Source organism: Saccopteryx bilineata, chromosome X (assembly GCF_036850765.1).
Source record: "Saccopteryx bilineata isolate mSacBil1 chromosome X, mSacBil1_pri_phased_curated, whole genome shotgun sequence".
NCBI classification, from domain to species: domain Eukaryota; kingdom Metazoa; phylum Chordata; class Mammalia; order Chiroptera; family Emballonuridae; genus Saccopteryx; species Saccopteryx bilineata.
Genome location: NC_089502.1, coordinates 60,777,047 through 60,797,718, shown reverse-complemented (window position 1 = coordinate 60,797,718; position 20,672 = coordinate 60,777,047). Strand labels below are relative to the sequence as shown.

Below are 20,672 nucleotides of genomic sequence, written 5' to 3'. Positions count from 1 at the left end.
GTGCATGTTAAAAATTAATTTTGTGTTCACTTTGATAACTTCTGTCTTATCTGTTTTTCATCTCATCTAAAGGATTTACCAAGTGTGGAATAAGGTCTTCTGAAATTATATCATTCTAAACTCTCCCATTGTTAAATATGTCATATAAAAGTATTGTCTAATGTACCATATTACATAGTATGATGGTGGTGATAGGAAACACTTTTGCATTTCCCTGTCAAAGTTGTGGGGTCTGAGAAAGAAGATACCCACTAAGATAGGCTCCTGGCATTTAACTGGTCTCACATTTAAAAGCAAGTCTAGCAGCTACTTCTACACAGGTGCCTCTCAGGCAAACTGCACTACAGGGAAAAGCTTTCACTTAACTGTGTAGGCCTGCACTATGCGCCTGTCATCTGAGCCAGTACTTTAAAAACTGTTCTGGGGATTGTATTTCAACCAATAAGACTGAGGTTTTCTGCAATCTGAGCTGCACATCTCTATCCTCATCAGCATCTTCACCAACCAATCATAGTGGTTCTATTCTCACCAATCAGAACAGTGCTTTTTAGGCTTTGGAGTCTGCATTTGCATGAGAACAGACCAATCAGGCATCAGGGGCAGGGACTTCTCTTCCTAAAAATAAGGTCTCCTATGGCTTAAGGAGCACACATTCCCTTTCCACTTAAGACTGTTCCCACTGCTGGAGCTGAAACACTGAAGACAGCGCAGGAATAGATGGGACCAGAGCAGAACAGAGTGCAGCTGTCTAGGTGGAGAGGGTGAACTTAATGCAAGGCCATCACGCTTTGAGGTCACCTAACAGCCATTGCTGCTTCATATTTAAGCTGGATCACATTGAGCTATTATTTCACAGCCATGCTGTTCTCACAGGTATGCTGTGTCACAATTGAGCTTTCTGTACTGAATAGAGTTTCCTTCTTCACTGCCCTCCACAAATTCGGGATTGAATTGCTGCCAACAACCATTTATTGACAAGTCAAAATTATTTTATTGCACATTAGTAATCTTTATGTTGGACTTTCCATTAAATAAAAAAGATAGCAACTGCCTGACCAGGCGGTGGCACAGCAGATAGAGCGTTGGACTGGGATGCTGAGGACCCAGGTTTGAGACCCCGAGGTCGCCAGCTGGAGCATGGGCTCATCTGGTTTGAGCAAAAGCTCACCAGCCTGGACCCAAGGTCATTGGCTCAAGCAAGGGCTTACTCAGTCTGCTGAAGGCCTGCGGTCAAGGCACATATGAGAAAGCAATCAATGAACAACTAAGGTGTCGCAATGCGCAATGAAAAACTAATGATTGATGCTTCTCATCTCTCCGTTCCTGTCTGTCTGTCCCTGTCTATCCCTCTGTCTGACTCTCTGTCTCTGTTAAAAAAAAAAAAGACAGCAACCTACAAAGGTAGTATACATGAAACCATACTCAATAAGTGTTTGAATAAATGTCAACTGATGGTCACTGGCACTAATTCACTGCCAACAGCAATCCCGTCTGGGGTGAATGGAGACTTTATTCAGAGCAAACAATTGTGATAAGAATGGCTGTGAGGCAGTTCCAGCTTGGGCCCTATGTGGCTAGACAACTGTGCTCTGCTCAGCACTGCTGTAGTCCACTATGCTTTTTCCAAGATGGCTCTGCTCCACTTGGTTCTGGGGAGTGTCTTTGGTGTTTCAGCTTGAGTAATCGGAACATAGTCTTAGGTGGGAAGGGAAGTGGGCTCTCCTAGCCAGAGAAAAGCTGACTATAGAGGTCTCTGCCCCTCATCCCTGACTGGTCTGTTCTCATGCAAATAAGGACTCCAAATCTTTGCAATTTCATTGGTCCAAAAAACATTGTCTTAACTGGTTGGAATGGAGCTGCTCCAATTGGTCAGTGAAGATGCTAATGAGGCTATACCTTCACAACTCTGATTGGATAGGGAATGTCTTAGTCCTACTGATTGAAATACAATTTCAGGAACTCTTTTATGAGTTGCCTTAGCTGGCTGTAACACAGTGCAGGCTAGCATTTTAGTGCTGGAGGCAGCCCATTTATTGTAGGCTTCAACCTGAAGCATGGCTTTCATGAGAGGTTCCTGTTTAGTAATGGCTGTTAGGCTCTGGGTTTTTTTAAATTAATTTTTAAGTTCAATTAGCCACCAAGGACCTTTATTGGTAAGTATGTTCTTTCTCGGTGTCAACATGAAGAGATGATGACTAGAGATAAACTGTCTTTAGGAAATAATAATTCCAAATAATAAATGTAGGTACTCTGCCATCATGTGGTGAACCTTAATTCTACCTCTGGCCCTCGAGGGCAGGGCCCATTTAAGACTCACTTCTAAAGGATAATGTTAATGAATGGAAAACAGTTACTGTACATTGAAGAAAGTTGGAAAACACCATCTTAAATCAATGACTCAGTGATGTCATGTTGGCATCATATCCTCCCAGATACAATGTGACAAGAATGATATTTCAACAATGGGGTATTTTTTTCTCAAAACCCATAATGTCTCTCCAATCACAAGAAAAGTTACTAACTGCCTGACTTCCTCAAGACTGCGAAGGACATGCCTGACCGATAGTGGCACAGTAGATAAAGCATTGATCTGAAATGTTGAGGTTGGCAGTTGGAAGCCCCAAGGTTGCTAGCTGTGAGCATGGGTTCATCAGCGCAAGATTGCCAGCTTGAGCGGGGGATCATCCACATGATCCCAAAGCTTGCCTACTTGAGCCCAAAGATCACTGGCACGAAAAGCCCAAGGTCACTGGCTTAAGTAAGAGGACACTAATTTGGCTCAGGTCAAGGCATGTATGAGAAGCAATCAATGCACAACTAAAGTGAAAGCAACTACAAGTTGATACTTTTCACCCTCTCTGTCTCTTCCTGTCTCTCCTTCTCACTCTTGTTCTCAGGAAAAAAACTGTCAAGGTAATGAAAACAATCTGACAGCTATTCAAAGTTAAACAGAAAGTAAACAAACGTCCCCGTAATTCCCCTCCTAGGTACAAGACCAAGAGAACTGAGAACAAAGGTCTACATAAAAACTAGTATACAAATGTATGTATCATCATTCCTAATAACCAAATATGATACCACTGAAATGTCTACCAATTAATGAGTTGATAAGTAAAATGTGGTATATGGTTTGGCAATACAAAGGAATGATGTACTACTACTTGCAACAACATGGCAGAACCTTGAAACCATGCCAATAGAAGAAGCTAAATGTGCAAAAGACCACACATGGTATGATTTTGTATCTATTAAATGTCCAGGCAGAGGACAGCAGTATGGCTGTACCCAAGGAATTCCCCGTTTTTCACTCAGACTTTCAAAAACCACTAGTTGTTAGGTTTGGGCCACCGTCCATCCCATTCTGCTCTCCAATGTTCAAATTGCAGTTCAAACCTACAGCACAAGGTGGCACCAATGAACCTCCATTTACAAGTTTTTCTACAAAGATTATCAAAATGCAAAAAAGAAAAAGAAAAAAAAAAGCTTGACCAGGCGGTGGCGCAGTGGATAGAGCATCGAACTGGGATGCAGAGGACCCAGGTTTTAGACCCCGAGGTCACCAGCTTGAGAGTGGGCTCATCCGGTTTGAGCAAAAAGCTCACCAGCTTGGACCCAAGTTCCCTGGCTCAAGCAAGGGGTTACTCGGTCTGCTGAAGGCCCGTGGTCAAGGCACATATGAGAAAGCAATCAATGAACAACTAAAGTGCTGCAATGAAGAACTGATGCTTCTCATCTCTCCCTTCTTGTCTGTCTATCCCTATCTGTCCCTCTCTCTCTCGCTCTGATCCTGTAAAAAATATATACAATACCCTTTCTTAAAATCTAGCCTACGAACCTACATATAGAATGATTCTAATTCTATCTGAAAAAAACACACATAATGTAAGAAATGCGTTGGCCCTGTCCTGGGTTTGATTCCCAGTCAGGGCACACAGGAGAAGCGCCCATCTGCTTCCCCACCCTTCCCCCTCTCCTTTCTCTCTATCTCTCTCTTCCCCTCCCTCAGCGGAGGCAAAAGTGGCCCAGGCGCTGAGGACAGCTCAATGGCCTCCGCCTCAGGCACTAGAATGGCTCCGATTACATGCCGGGTGCATTGGGAGTCTGCGTCTCTGCCTCCCTGCTTCTTACTTCAGAAAAAAAGAAGAGAAAAGACAGAACTTAGAATAATACAGTCTGTAAACTGTCTCCTGTGCAGACTTGACTGAACACAGTGGAAAAGGTCTGAGAGTGTGGACAAAAACAAAATGCACAGTTAAACCAAGCATAAGGGGGTGTTTGATCACTAAATGCATTTCTGTTTATTGGAGGGTGGTCATAGTTTCAGATTAACCCTATAGAAATGAAAAGTGCACAAGCAATGTGTAAAAAGTAGTGAAGGTGAATGTTAAATTTTGCCTAAACCTGTCAGAGCCCCGGGGTGCTCTGCTGCACCTCACTGAGCTGATGAAAGGAATGGAGAGAACAAAGGAGGCGACAAGCCTGAGTGACCTCTGGGAAGGTGCAGAGATGAAACCGCTTATAAACGGAGCGCGTGTTCTGCATAAGAATGTGAGCGCAGGAGGCCAGCAGAAACGTGCTGGCAAGTGGGAGTCCCAGGGACCCAGGGTCAGTGAGAACTAAGGAGGGTGTACGATTTCCAGACAGCGTGGGGATCCATTACTGAAAATCCTTCCCTTTGACGGCTGCTTCCTGGCTAGTGAACATGTAGAGAGCTGGGCATCAGCTCAGTGTCACTCCTGGCGGTGCTCCTGCTTCTTCCCTGCCCCCGGGGACCAGTGACAGCCTGCCAGGGCACTTTCCTTCCTACCAACGCTGCTGTCATTTCAGCATGTAAACGGGCTGGGTAACATCCCATGGAAGCAAATGTGTCTTTCCTCCACATTTCCTCAACCTGGACGGGCTCAGAGCCCTGGGGTGTCCAATCAGTCACCTCTGAGCCCCGTCTGCTCACCTGGGAGCCCACTGCTGACTGCAGTCAGGCCGGACTCCCTGACCCCTCCCTCCCATCCCGCCCCCGTTAGTCTTGCCCACCGTACCAGGCCCACCTCCTCTCTGAGGCGTCTCAGACACCTCCCATGAAGCTCTTTTCCTCTTTATAAACTAGGCAGGTTCTACGGTGGCCACCCTAACTTCACAGGGACCTGGACCAGGTGAAACCATTACTGCGAACTCTGTAGTCCCTGGATCACTACAGGTGTGAAGAGTGACAGCTGCCCAGTGAACACCTGTGTGAAGACGCAGGTCATGCAGGAGCAGGAACTCACCTTAGGATCGCTCACGCACTGGGACCCGGAAGAGCTCCTAAATGCCACTGCGGTATCCCACCCTGCAGATCCAGTCACCGCCTCCAGCAGCTTCCAGTGGGGTCAGATTCCAGGTTCCATGAGTTCCTGATGTGAGCACAGCGGGCGTTAACAGAGGAGAGGAAAAGCATAATTATTCCATGGGAAGGATGAGGACTTTTCCCTAGCCCAACTGCATTACACTGCATGTCACAGAGATGGCACCAAATTTCCTGTCATTTAGATGAGTGAGGTTAGTTTCCTCTTATATTTCCCCGATACTTAAGAAACAACATACAAGTTAAAGATCAGAAGTGGGGTGGGAGGAAGTAAACATCAGTGCTGTGGGTGACGCACCAAACGCTGTGCTGGGACCTTGGTCAAGTTTTCCCCCTGGACCTGTCACAGTGCTCCCTTGAGTGCAGGGACCAGGATCTATACATATATATTATATATAACTTATTTAATATTTCCTACATATAGTTAGACCCTATATATAATATTCACAATATTTTATATTTAATTAAAATAAATATATACCACAATATATAAAAATACATCAGCAAGCTGAAGAATAACAGTGTGTGTATATAGTGAAAACATGCAAAACTATCATATTTTGTTCAGGAAAGCTAAGAGAGTAGATCTTAAAAGTTCTCATCACAAAATACTTTGTAGCTATGCATGGTGATGGATGTTAACTAGAGTCACAGTGATCATTTTGTAATATATACAAATATTTAATCATTATGTTGTACACCTGAAACTAACATAGTATGTCAATTTTATGTCATTAAAAAGAGAGAATGCCCATAAAAAGCTATATAAGTCCCTAACAAGTGCTTGGAAACACATCAAAACAAATAAATAAAATGAAAAGAATATTTATTCAACCAGGCAAGTAACAAATTATAATGTCTCATTATACACAAGAATATATATATCAACATGGGCTTGTAGAAGTACGATTAAATATAAGTTACTCTATTAAATATACAGAGGAAAAACTCTGGAGAATAGGTAACAATAAATTAACAAAAGTTACCATCGTATTATGTAGGGGGGAAAAGGAGAGAGAATAATTTTAACTTCTAATACACATTTTGATATTGTTTGATACTCCTTAAACAAAGAAAGAATTAACTGGCAATGTGACAAATAGAGGTGAGGGGAGGCCTGGCCTGAGAGCAATTGTCACACACTGTTGAGCAAAACAAAGGCGTGCTCATTGAGTCTGACAGAGAAAGATATTCCCACACAAGGCAACAAGCCTGACACAGGCTGTGTGGGCCCTTCATCTCTTGGTAAGGATGTGTCCCAGGGCCAAGGTACGTTCTTATGTGGCTCAGTGGGGGTAGAGACACTGAGCCCCTGAGACTTCCTTGCCCAAAGGCAGGAATACAGCAGGACCACCACAAGTGTGTAGGAAATTTCAGGAAGCTTTGGCCTATAGGGTGCAATCCATACACCTCCCACTGTCCCCCCCCTCACCTCATCCTTCGCCAGGATCCCTAGGACAGACTTTTACACCTGCAATTCTGACTCTGATCAACAGGTGGCATCTTTCTCCACTTTCTACAGGTTGGTACTTTTATGCCAATGAAAAGGCCTAATTTTTATAGAGATACAAAATGTTTTCCTCAAAACAGATTATGAAATAATATGTACTGAGTGATCACAACTCCCTTTGAGAGATAGATTCACGTTTATAAAAAATATTGAGAGAACAAACTTATTCTGCTTATTCTTGCATCTACGCCTCATTAATTGATTAACATGTACTGGGTATTTACTGTGTGCCAGGCACTGTAGTGCAGTCCTGTATCTTCATCCCACATCGTCCTTCTTGATTTCTAGACCTGAAATTTGAAATGGCCACAGGGAGCCTGATGGATATTAGTGGACTACCCCATGGTATACGACCTCAAATGGACTCCATTCCAAGCAAGTTTAGTCCTAAGTCCTGGAAATTCAGTATCTAAGCAGAAAACCATGTTGTTGAAAAGGGGAAACTTGAAACTTGAGAAGCTGTTGAACCTTATAACCCATCCTACCCTCCTCTTCCACAGTACTAACAGGCTCCCACCTTCTTCTTACAGGACCTAACTCACATAGGACCTCACTCACATAGACATGAAGAACAAGGTATTCCTTGACAGGTTTCAGCAATGTTTCTTTTGATAGCAAAAGCTGTCTATAGGTTTTATGTGTTTACTTTAGCCCACAGAGATAGATTTCCGAACTGGTTTTGTGCCTGCATTATCTCTAGAGGGAAGTCACCCCCACTTAGTATTCTGAGATGGCACGGAATTTCTGCTTCACGTGGTAATCTCCTCTCTCACTTGGAGGGGCCTGGACCCAGATCCAGAGGAGACAGAAAGGAGTAGAGCCAGAGTTTTCAAAGACAAGCACAGAACTACGAGCCTTGTCCAAACATCTAATTCTCTTGATTATTAAAATGGTTTGCACAGATATCTCATATCATATTCACCTCCCCTCAGGGCTCCTCTTAGGTAGTCTGTGAGGAAAGAGACATTCTCGTGCCTTTCTGGAGGTCACGTACAATCCCTCAGGAGGGGATCTGATATTATCTACTATAATTACAGGTATTCTTGGAACCAGAAATCACCCTTCTGACAATCTCTCCCAAGGAAAAATGCAAAAAGACAAAAGGGCATAAGCATAAATCCAGTCCTGGCAGAACAATTAATAACAGCGTAAGACTAGAAACACCACAGCTGCCTACCAATAAGAGACTTGTTGAACAATTTAAGGTAGATCTACATCCTAGAGAACTATGCAACTTGAAAGCAGTAAGGACTATCTCTCGAGACTGCTGTGGAGTGATCTCCAGGATACAACGGTTCAGTGAAAAATTAGGTAGAGAAAAGCATGTAGAATTTCTCCTGCCCAGTGCAGCAGCCACTCACCATAAGGGATATTTATATTACATATATCAAATTTAAATAAAATTATAACTACGTTCCACACTAGCACTCACCAGGTTTTATATTGGGTAGTGCAGATATAGAACGTTTTCATTTCCACAGAAATTTCTGTTGGACTGCAGTGGTGTTAAATATACAACTTTCTACCTATGAACAGAAAGTAAAACTAATATATAGCCCTGGCGGATAGCTCGGTGGGTTAGAGCATTGTTTCAAAGCACAGAGTTTCAGTTCTATCCCCAGTCAGGGCACATACAAGAACAGCTCGATGTGTTCCTGTCTCTCTGTCTCTCTCCTTTTCTCTCTCTAAAATCAATGAAATGAACATAAAAAACTAATATATGGCCTGACCTGTGGTGGCGCAGTGGATAAAGCATTGACCTAGAAATGCTGAGGTCGCCGGTTCGAAACCCTGGGCTTGCCTGGTCAAGGCACATATGGGAGTTGATACTTCCAGCTCCTCCCCACTTCTCTCTCTCTGTCTCTCCTCTCTCTCTCTCTCTCTCTCTCTCTCTCTCTGTCTTTCCCTCTCCTTTCTAAAAATGAATAAAAAGAATTTAAAAAAAAACTAATATATGTGTTATATTTGCTTATATTTTCGAAAGCTGAAAGTATAAACAAAAACTAATAAAAATGATTACCTATAAAGGGACAGAGGAACAGCCTATGATAAAAGTCAATGACATATATATTAACACTATTAAAAACACAGAATATAACTTCTGGTTTCTAGTTCTGCTATGTAAAATGTTTGGAAGTAGGTAATCCATTCTAACACGTTAAAAAGCTGAATCAACTGAAAAAGAAATCAACAACTCTTCTTAGATCCATAAGAGAATATCCTAATTACCAACTTAGAATCCTATACCGTGTAAAATTATTTTTCAAAAGACAAATAAAAAATTTCTCAGAAGAACAAAAATTGAGGCATTCTGCTGTCAGTAGACATGCCTTGTAAGACATCTTTGAAGTTCTTTAAAGATAAGGAAAATTAAGTAGGTAGGAAATTCAGATGTACACAAAAAAGAGGAAAATTAGAGAAACAATAAGTAAAGGTAAACTAAAAACCTTTTTTTAATTCTTAATTGATCTAAAAAGGAGAAATTTGCTCAAAACAATGATAGCCACCCTGTATTTGACTATGCCTATGTATATACTTATGTTTTATGTATGCTTATGTGTAGGAAATGAATGACAGCAATGATACAAGGGATAGGTGGAGGAATTATAATTATTTGGTTATTGTAAAGTACTTGCATGACTCATGAAGCTGTATGTTACTTTAATGTGGATTTGGATTACCTCTAAGTGTATACTGCAACTTCTAAGGCAACTACTGAAAAAAGCTTTTAAAAAGTATAATTGATATGCTAAGAAAGGAGAAAAAGAAATATAAAATATTCAATTAAAAAGCATAAAATGCAGGCCCTGGCTGTTTGGCTCAGCGGTAGAGCATCGGCCTGGCGTGCAGGGGACCCGGGTTCGATTCCCGGCCAGGGCACATAGGAGAAGCGCCCATTTGCTTCTCCACCCCCTCTCCTTCCTCTCTGTCTCTCTCTTCCCCTCCCGCAGCCAAGGCTCCATTGGAGCAAAGATGGCCCGGGTGCTGGGGATGGCTCCTTGGCCTCTGCCCCAGGCGCTAGAATGGCTCTGGTCGCGGCAGAGCGACGCCCCAGAGGGGCAGTTCATCGCCCCCTGGTGGGCAGAGCGTTGCCCCTGGTGGGCGTGCCGGGTGGATCCCGGTTGGGCACATGCGGGAGTCTGTCTGACTGTCTCTCTCCGTTTCCAGCTTCAGAAAAATAAATAAATAAATAAAAGCATAAAATGCAGGAAAAGGGTAATAGGAAAAACAGAAATAGAGCAAGGGCAATAAATAGATAATAACAAATTAGTAATCACTTTGAATGTCAAAAGTCAAAATGTACCAGTTACAAGACATAAGTTATCAGAGTGGACCAAAAAGCAAGATCCAACAGTATGTTATCTATAAGAAACCCACTTTAAGTACAATGACACATATAGATGAAAAGTAAATGGATGGATAAGGATATACAATGCTAACACTACTCAAAAGAAAGCAGGAGTGGCTATACTAATTTTATTTATTTGTTTATTTTTTTGGTGAGAGAGACGGAGACAGGAACAGATAGGAACAGACACACAGGAAGGAAGAGAGATGAGAAGCATCAATTCTTTATTGTGGCATCTCAGTTGTTCATTGATTGCCTTCTCATATGTTTCTTGACCAGGGGGGCTACAGCAGACCGAGTGACCCCTTGCTCAAGCCAGCGACCTTTGGGCTTAAGCCAGAGACCATGGGATCATGTCGAAGATTCCACGCTGAAGGCCAGCAACTTTGTGCTCAAGCTGGGGAGACCAGATTTAAGCCAGTAAGCCTGCATTAAAGCTGGTGAGCCTGCATTCAAGCTGGATGAGCCCGTACTCAAGCGGGCAACATCAGGGTTTTGAACCTGGGTCCCTTGCATCCCAGTCCAATGCTTTATGCACTGAGCCACCACCTGGTCAGTTTCAGAGTAAGAAAATTTATGACATAAATGGATATTACATAATGATAAAGGGATCAGATCTCCAGGAAGACATAATGATTCTTAATGTGTAAGTGTCTATATAACAAGAGTGTCAATGTACAGAAAGCAAAAACTGATAAAACTGCAAGGAGAAAAAGATGAATCCAATATTATAGTTGGACACATCAACAATCCCCTATCAGGAACTGAGAGATCTAGCAGGTAGAAAATTCATAAAGCTATACAGTATTTGAACTCAACAGCACCATCAATCAACTGGATATAATAAACATCTACAGCCCTGGCCGGTTGGCTCAGCAGTAGAATGTCCACCCAGTGTGTGGAAGTCCCAGGTTCAATTCCTGGTCAGTGCACACAGGAGAAGCACCATCTTCTTCTCCACCCCTCCCCTCCTTCTTCTTTTCTCTCTCTCTCTCTCTCTCTCTCTTTTTCTCTCTTCCCCTTTTGCAGCCATAACTACAATGGTTTGAGCAAGTTGGCCCCAGGCACTGAGGATGGCTCCATGGCCTTGTGTCAGTCACTAAAATAGCTCAGTTGCTGAGCAACAGAGCAGTGGCTCCAGATGAGCAGAGCATGCTCCAGTAGGGGGTTTGCTGGGTGGATCCCAGTCAGGGCACACACGGGAGTCTATTTTTCTGCCTCCCCACCTCTTACTTAATAATAAAAAAATATTTTGAACTAAGTGAAATAACAACCTATCAAAATTTGTGGGATACAGTGAAATCAATGCTTAGAGAGAAATTTATATGTATTTATATTGAATGCATGTATTAGAAAAGAAGAAAAATCTCAAATCAATAATCTAAGCTTCTATCTTTAAAAAAAACTATAAAAAGAACAAATTAAATTCTAAACAGAAGAAAAAATAATAAAATTTAGAGCACAAATCAATTAAATTGAAAACAAGAAATCAATAGAGAAAATCAACAAAAACGAAAACCTGGTTCTTTGAAAAGATCAGTAATATCTATAAGTCCCTAGTCTGGCTCACAAAGAAATAAAAAGAAAACACAAAGTACTACTACCAGAAATGAAAAAGGAGCCTGACCAGGCGGTGGTACAGTGGATAGAGCGTCAGACTGGGATGCAGAGGACCCAGGTTCGAGACCCCGAGGTCGCCAGCTTGAGCACAGGCTCATCTGGTTTGAGCAAAATCCCACCAGCTTGAACCCAAGGTCTCTGGCTCCAGCAAGGGGCTACTCGGTCTGCTGAAGGCCCGTGGTCAAGGCACATATGAGAAAGCAATCAATGAACAACTAAGGTGTTGCAATGTGCAGTGAAAAACTAATGATTGATGCTTCTCATCTCTCTCCGTTCCTGTCTGTCTGTCCCTGTCTATCCCTCTCTCTGACTTACTCTGTCTCTGTAAAAAAAAAAAAAAAGAAAAAGGAGACAACTCTTCAGATCCCATGGACATTAAAAGAATAATAAAGAAATGCTATGAACAATTACCCACAAATTTGATAACTTAAGTGAAATGGACCAATTACTTGAAAGACACAGTCTGCCAAAAGTCACAAAAGAAATAAATAGTCTGAGTAGGCCTATATCTGTTAAAGAAATTGAATTAATAGCCTTCTAAAATATTTATATAAAGCACCAGACTCAGATAGCTTTTCTGGTAAATACTACAAAATATGCAAGGAATAAATTATACTAATTATCTACAAACTCTTTCAAAGTAGAAAAGCAGAAGTAATACTTTCTAATTCATTCTATGAGGGAAGAACTATCTCAATACCAAAACCACACAGAGACATACAAGAAAGAAAATTATAATCAATACCTCTTGTGAACTTAGATACAAAAATCCTCATTTAAATGTTAGCAAATCAAATCTAACAATGTATAAAAAGAATTAACACCATGATCAACTGTGATTTATCTTAAATTTTAAATGTAATCTAATATCAATAAGCTACAAAAGAAAAATCACATGATCATATAAAGACATACAAAAAATGCATTTGACAAAACCTAACACCGATTCATGATAAAAACTCTCAGTAAACTAGAAATAAGAGTGGGGAACTGCTTCAACTTGATTATGAATACAAAAATCTTAGAGATAACTTCATGCTTAATGGTGAGAAAACTAAAACTTTCCCACTAAGATATATTTTTTCAGTGTATGAGAGAGAGAGAAGCATCAACTCATTGTTGCATCACTTTAGTTTTTCATCATGTGCCTTGACCGGGGGCTCCACCTTAACCAATGGCCACTTGCTCAAGCCAGCAACCTTGAGCTCAAGCCAGTGACCTTGGGCTCCAAACCAGCAACCTTTGGGGTCATATCAATGATCCCATGCTCAAGCCGGCAAACCTCTGCTCAACCGGGTGAGCCTGTGCTCAAGCTGGGTGAGTCCATGGGGTTTTGAACCTAGGCCCTCAGCATCCCAGGTCAATGCTCTATCCACTGTCACATCACTGAGTTAGGTACAAAGCACAGTTTTTCAACATCATACCGAAACTCCTAGCTAATGCAAAGACAAAAAAAGGAAATAAAAGCTATACAGATTGGGAAGGAAGAAATAACACTGTCTTTCTTCATAAGACAACATAATCATCTAAGTAAAAACTCCAAAATAAGCAATAAAAATTCCTGGAACTAATAAGCTATTATAGTAAAGTTGCAGATACAATGTAAATATACAAAAGTCAACAGCTTACCTATACACCATCAATAACAAGTAGAATTTGAAATTAAAACACAGTAACATTTATATTAGCCCCACCTAAAATGAAATACTAAGTTATAAATCTAATGAAATATGTATAAGATCTGTATGAGGAAAACTACAAAACTCTGATGAGTGAAACCAAAGAGAACTAAATAAATGAAGAGATATCCCACATTCATGGATAGGAAGGCTCAATGTTGTCAAGATGTCAGTTCTTCCAAAACTGATCTATAGACTTAAAGAAATCCCAATCAAAACCCTGGGAAGTAATTTTATGGATACCAACAAATTGATTCTAAAGTTTATATGAAGGGGCAAACGACCGAGAATAGCCAACACCATATTTAAGGAGAACAAAGTTGTAGGACTGTTTGCCAGACTTCAAGACTTACTATAAGGCTAGAGTAGTCAAGATGGTGTGTATTAATGAAAGTATAGTCAGATAGATCAATGGAACAGAATAGGGATCCCAGAAATGAATCCACAAAATACAATCAACTGTTGTTTGAAAAAGGAGCAAAGGCATTACAAAGGAGCAAAGAGAGTCCCTTCAAGAAATAGTGCTGGAATAACTGAACATCCATATGCAAGAGAATGAATCTAAGCACAGAATTTACTTCTTTCACAAAAATTAAATTAAAAATGGATCATAAACCTAAATACAAAGAAAATAACAGTGGAAAAACTCAAGACAATCTTGGGTATGGCAAAGACTTTTTAGAGACAATACCAAAAACATGATCCATGAAAAAAATGTGGTAAGATAAATTTAATTAAAATGAAAAAATTCTGGCCTGACCTGTGGTGGCGCAGTGGATAAAGCGTCGACCTGGAAATGCTGAGGTCGCCGGTTTGAAACCCTGGGCTTACCTGGTCAAGGCACATATGGGAGTTGATGCTTCCAGCTCCTTCCCCCTTCTCTCTCTGTCTCTCCTCTCTCTCTCTCTCTCTCTCTCTCTCTCTCTCTCTGTCTCTCCCTCTCCTCTCTAAAATGAATAAATAAATTAATAAGTAAAATGAAAAAATTCTACTCTGAAAAAGACAATGCCAAGAGAATGAGAAGACAAACCACAGACTGGGAAAAACTATTTGTAGAAGACACATCTGATAGAAGACTGTTATCCAAAATACACAAAGAACATTTAAAGTTCAAAAATAAAAAAACAAAACAACCCAATTAAGAAATGGACTGCCTGACCTGTGGTGGCGCAGTGGATAAAAGCATTGACCTGGAACGCTGAGGTTGCCGGTTCGAAACCCTGGGCTTACCTGGTCAAGGCACATATGGGAGTTGGTGCTTCCTGCTCTTCTCTCCTTCTCTGTCTCTCTCTGTCTCTCTATCTCCTTTCTAAGAAATGAATAATATATATATATTTGTATTTTTCTGAAGCTGGAAACGGGGAGAGTCAGACAGACTCCCGCATGCGCCCGACCGGGATCCACCCGGCATGCCCACCAGCGGCACGTTCTGCCCCTCCGGGGCGTCGCTCTGACGCGACCAGAGCCACTCTAGCGCCTGGGGCAGAGGCCAAGGAACCATCCCTAGCGCCCGGGCCATCTTTGCTCCAATGGAGCCTTGGCTGCGGGAGGGGAAGAGAGAGACAGAGAGGAAGGAGAGGGGGAGGAGGGTGGAGAAGTAAATGGGCGCTTCTCCTGTGTGCCCTGGACGGCAATCGAACCCGGGTCCCCCGCACGCCAGGCCGACGCTCTACTGCTGAGCCAACCGGCCAGGGCTAATAAAAATATTTTAAAATGGAAAAAAGAAATGGACCAAAGTCTGACCAGGTGGTGGCATAGTGGATAGAGCATCAAACTGGGATACAGAGGATGCAGGTTTGAAACCCTGAGGTTGCTAGCTTGAGTGCGGGCCCATCCAGCTTCAGCACGGGATCACCAATTTGAGCACGGGGTCACTGGCTTGAGCGTGGGATTATAGATATGACCCCATTGCCACTGGCTTGAGCCCAAAGATCACTGGCTTGAAGCCCAAGGGTGCTGGCTTGAACCCAACATCGCTGGCTTGAGCAAAGGGTCACTTGCTCTGCTGTAGCCCCGCAGTCAAGGCACAAATGAGAAAGCAATTAGTGAACAATTAAGGAAACTAAGGAGCCACAACAAAGAATTGATGCTTCTCATGTCTCTCCCTTCCTGTCTGTCTGTCCCTATCTGTCCCTCTCTCTGACTCTTCCTCTGTCAAAAAGAAAGAAAGAAAGAAAGAAAGAAAGAAAGAAAGAAAGAAAGAAAGAAAGAAAGAAAGAAAGAAAGAAAGAAAGAAAGAAAGAAAGAAAGAAATGGACCAAAGACCTTAAAAGACACTTCACCAATGATGACATACAGATAGGAAGTAAGCATAGGACAAGATGCACCACAGCGTATGTCATCATGAAAATGCTAATTAAAACAAGATGAACAAAATCCAGAATACTGAAAACACACAAAGCTAGCAAGGATGTGGAGCAACAGAAGCAAATATTGGAACAATCACTTTGAAAAACTGCTTGGCAGTACCTACTGCACTCAACATACACATGCTCTATGACTAAGAAATTCCACTCTTTACTATATGTCCAAGAGAAATAAAAGTAAATGTCCACCAAAGCGATGTGTAAAGGAATGTTCACAGTCCTATTATTCATAATATCTCCTAAATTTAAAAATAGCCTTGGCTGGGTGGTTCAGCGAGTAAAGCACTGTCCCACACCGCTGAGGTCGCAGGTTCAATATCTGGTCAGGGCATGTACAAGAGCAATCAATGAATACAAATACAAATGGAACAACTAAGTGGAACAACAAGTTGATGTTTCTCTCTCTCCTTCTCCCTTAATCAATAGAAAAATTTTTAAATGTTTTCATTAAAAATATGTAAATTCTCAGAACAGACGCACATATTGTGAAATATCTACATAATGTAATATTATACACCAGTGAGAATAAACGATCCACAACTGTAGACAACAATGTAAATCACACATATACATTTTGTTCATTGAAAGGAGCCAGACACAAAAGAATACATGCTGTTTGATTCCAGGAATTTGTCATTTTTTAATTTTATTTTATTTTTCTAGCAAGAGACAAAGACAGAGAGAGAGAGAGAGAGAGACAAAGGGACAGACAGGCAGGAAGGGAGATGAGAAGCATCAATTCCTTAGTTGTTCTTTGATTGCTTTCTCAATGTGTGCTTTGACTGGGGGGCTCCAGCTGAGCCAGAGTCCCCTTAGTGAAGCCAGCAACCTTGGGATTAAGCCAGTGACCATGGGTCATATCTATGATCCCACACTCAAGCCAACGACCCCATGCTCAAGCTGATGAGCCTGCACACAAGCCAGGTGAGCCTGCACTCAAGCTGGCTACCTTGGGGTTTTGAAACGAGGTCCTCTGTATCTCATGCCAATGCTCTGTCCACTGCACCATGCCTGGTCAGGCTTCAGGAATATTGCTGATAATCTGCCCATTGAGTCCAGGGAAGGACAGGATTATCAATACCCTATTTCTTTTTATTTGAAGACATTTAGTGTCCTCTTATATTACTCACAGGTTAACTTCAGAAAACCATATATTCTCTAAGTCCTTGAAACGTGATTCACCGCACATAGAAAAAAGGCTAATGCTGTCTGGTGGACAGAAAACTGAATGCAAGTCAGGACACACACCTGGCCCCAGGACCAGATATAATCCATTAACCTTGCATAAGTTACCAAACCTCTTCTGGCCTCGGTTGTCAAAGGAAGTCAGAAAAGCTCTGCCACCCAAACAACAAAGCCTAGAGCACAGAGCTGTAATTCTCATCTGGAAAGCACTTTGAGTTGATAAAAGGGAAGTAATTCATCATGGAAGTCCAAGGAATTATTTTATTTTTATTTATTTATTTTTTTTAATTTTATTTATTCATTTTAGAAAGAGGGACAGAGAGAGAGACAGAGAGAGAGAAGGGGGGAGGAGCAGGAAGCATCAACTCCCTTATGTGCCTTGACCAGGCAAACCCAGGGTTTCGAACCGGCGACCTCAGCATTTCCAGGTCGACGCTTTATCCACTGCGCCACCACAGGTCAGGCTATTTATTCCTTTATTTGTGTGACAGAGACAGAGAGAGGGACAGATAGGGACAGACAGACAGAAAAGGAGATGAGAAGCATCCATTCTTCATTGCAGCACCTTAGTTGTTCATTGACTGCTTTCTCATATGTGCCTTGACCGGAGGGCTACAGCAGAGCAAGTGACACTTAGCTCAAGCCAGTGACCTTGGGCTTCAGGTCAGTGACCTTTGGGCTCAAGCCAGCAACCAAGGGACCATATCTATGATCCCACGCTCAAGCCAGCAACCCTGCGCTGAAGCTGGTGAGCCCTTGCTCAAGCTGGCGACCTCGGAGTTTCGAACCTGGGTCCTCTCCTCCAAGTCTGACGTTTTATCTACTGTGCCACTGCCTGGTTATGCCCAAGGAATTATTTTAATAGCCAAGTTGTCTAATTCTTAGTAACTATGATGATTAGTCCTTTTTTTCTTTACAATTATTACCCTTGACAAAAATTCTTTTTTTTTTTTTTAAAGAGGGAGATGGAGAGAAAGAGAGAGAAAGGGGAAGGGAGAAAGATAAGCATCAACACATAATTTCGGCACATTTAGTTGTTGATTGATTGCTTCTTATATGTGTCTTGACTGGGAAGTTCCAGCTGAGCCAGTGATCCCTTACTGAAGCAGGAACCTTGGGTTCAAACTGGAGATCTTGGGTTCAAGCCAGAAACTGTTGGGCTCAAGCCAGTGACCATGGGATCATGTTAATGATCCCATGCTAAAGCCAGTGACCATGTTCAAGCTGGTGAGCCTGCACTGAAGCTGGCGACCTTGGGGTTTCGATTATTGGTCCTCAGCATCCCAGGCTGACACTCTATCCACTGCACCACTGCCAGGAAAGGTCCCTTCTTGCTTTTTGTAATTTTTCACCTCCCTGGTGAAATGGGGCTCAGAAAACTGAGCCCCATTCAGCCCCCTCATTTCCTCATTCTCCCTTTAAATGTCCCTGTCACCTCTGTACAAAATGAAGCTGACATCAGATCACACTGGACTCATTCGGTGTCATGTTAGTGTACAACTGAAATCTACCCTTACCACTAAGGTTTGGCTTTGTTCATCTTTGTTACCCTTTTGTTTCCATAATTTTCACCTTTTGGTTTTTCTTAAATAAATACCATTTGGTACATGACAAAATGCCCACTAAAGTACAGTTTCCACTGAGAGATATGGATGGCCCTGATCCATCATGGAATGACATAGTTGAACACACATTTATTTTCTTTTTCCTAAGTGTACTGGGTAGGAGGGTGGGCTCTGGAGACAGACCAGGTTCAAACCCTAGTTCTGTCACTATAAACTGTATGAGTTTGAATACTTTTACCTCACCTTACAGTCATGCAACTGCCTCATGTATAAAATTGGGATTATGCAGTACTTACTGTAGAAGACATAACATTTTTTAAACAAATACTGTTTTGTGTTTCTGTATTTACAAGGATAAATAGTCAGAATCCAATGATTTTTTTAAAATTCTACTGCAGAGACATTGGAATCTGCTCTTAGAAGTTTGGAAGAACCCCTCTGTGCTTCAGTTTCCTCTTTTGTAACATGGGGAAAACAATTGTCACTACTTCATGGATTGTGGTGTTGAGAATTAATTGTGCTAATACATGAAAACACTTAGAGCACAGCTAGACACACAGCAACAGCTCAAAATGCTAGCTGTTTGAAAAAATAGAATGTGAGGTTTTTATAATTCTATAGCTTGCATGTGTATTTAAAGTTTAAATCTTACAATTGAAAACTTTTCATCAACTGATGCATGTTTTAAATCACTAGTTTTCATAGCCACTCTTGGATACCTAACTAATTATCATGAGACTATCTCTAAAACACTTGGACCAACTGATCTCAGGAAACAACCATTTCTGCACATCGCTGGACAAAAAAGTGAGGGCTCATCCAGGACCTTGGTTTCTCCTCATGTGCCATCTACGCACAGCCACTGCAGTACCCTACCTCCAACACACCCTGGTCAGGGCCACCCCTGTTCTCTGCACACTGCGGCAGCACTGGGCCAATCCACCCTCGCCCCTCACCTGGACACTGCAAGGTTCTTGTAATGGTTGAACCCACAGCTATCTTGACTCTGTTCAGTACTTTCTCCACACAGCAGCAGAGTCACCATCTGAGAACATGAATCAGATCACTCAACTCCCACCCTCAGAATATCCTCCACAGTCCTTATATGATCCAAATGATGTGGCTTCCATCTGCCCTTTGACCTTCTCTCTTACCGGGCACTTTGCCAGGCTCCAGCCACTCAAGTTGTTGTCTTGTCCTGGAACCACTGGGGCCACTCACGTCGCAGGTCCTCTGACCAAAGACCTGCCCAGGCCTATTTTCTTCTTGTCATAAAGGACTCAGCTCAACTGTCACTTCCTGACAAAGACCCTCACTGACAACTTCATCTTTAATAATCCCTGCCCCATTATTTTCTTTTTTTTTAAAATAATTTTATTTTTTTAATGGGGCAACATCAATAAATCAGGATACATATATTCAAAGATAACAAGTCCAGGTTATCTTGTCGTTCAATTATGTTGCATACCCATCACCCAAAGTCAGATTGTCCTCTGTCACCTTCTATCTAGTTTTCTTTGTGCCTCTCCCCCACCCCTCCCCCTCTCCCTATCCCCCCTCCCCCCGTAACCTCCACACTCTTATCAATGTCTCTTAGTTTCACTTTTATGTCCCACCTACGTATGGAATAATGCAGTTCCTGGTTTTTTCTGATTTACTTATTTCACTTCGTATAATGTTATAAAGATCCCACCATTTTGCTGTAAATGATACGATGTCATCATTTCTTATGGCTGAGTAGTATTCCACAGTGTATATGTGCCACATCTTCTTTATCCAGTCATCTATTGACGGGGTTTTTGGTGTCCCATTATTTTCTATTCTATTTATGTTTACTTTCTTACAGTTGATTTATTTTTTTTCTTCTATTAAAAAAATTTAATTTATTCTGCTAACATGGATTCAAGTGTCCCACTCAATATAACACCCTCACCCCCAACAACATGACCCCATTATATTCCCTTTACCCTCTCACTCACTCTCCCCTTCTCTCTGGGATTTGCTGTCCTATTATCTGTATCTCTGTGTTATGTATATATAGTTTCACTAATCCCTTT

General features: G+C 41.8%; 1 long non-coding RNA gene across 2 annotated transcripts in view; it reads right to left on the bottom strand.

Annotated features, from left to right (window-relative positions):
- LOC136317499 (uncharacterized) overlaps window positions 1-20,672 on the bottom strand; it is a 35,091-nt gene that overhangs the window by 10,513 nt on the left and 3,906 nt on the right. For both annotated transcript variants that reach the window (XR_010727884.1, XR_010727885.1), the window contains exon 5: window positions 5,265-5,390. This is a non-coding gene — a long non-coding RNA (uncharacterized lncRNA). The remainder of the gene's footprint in view (window positions 1-5,264; window positions 5,391-20,672) is intronic.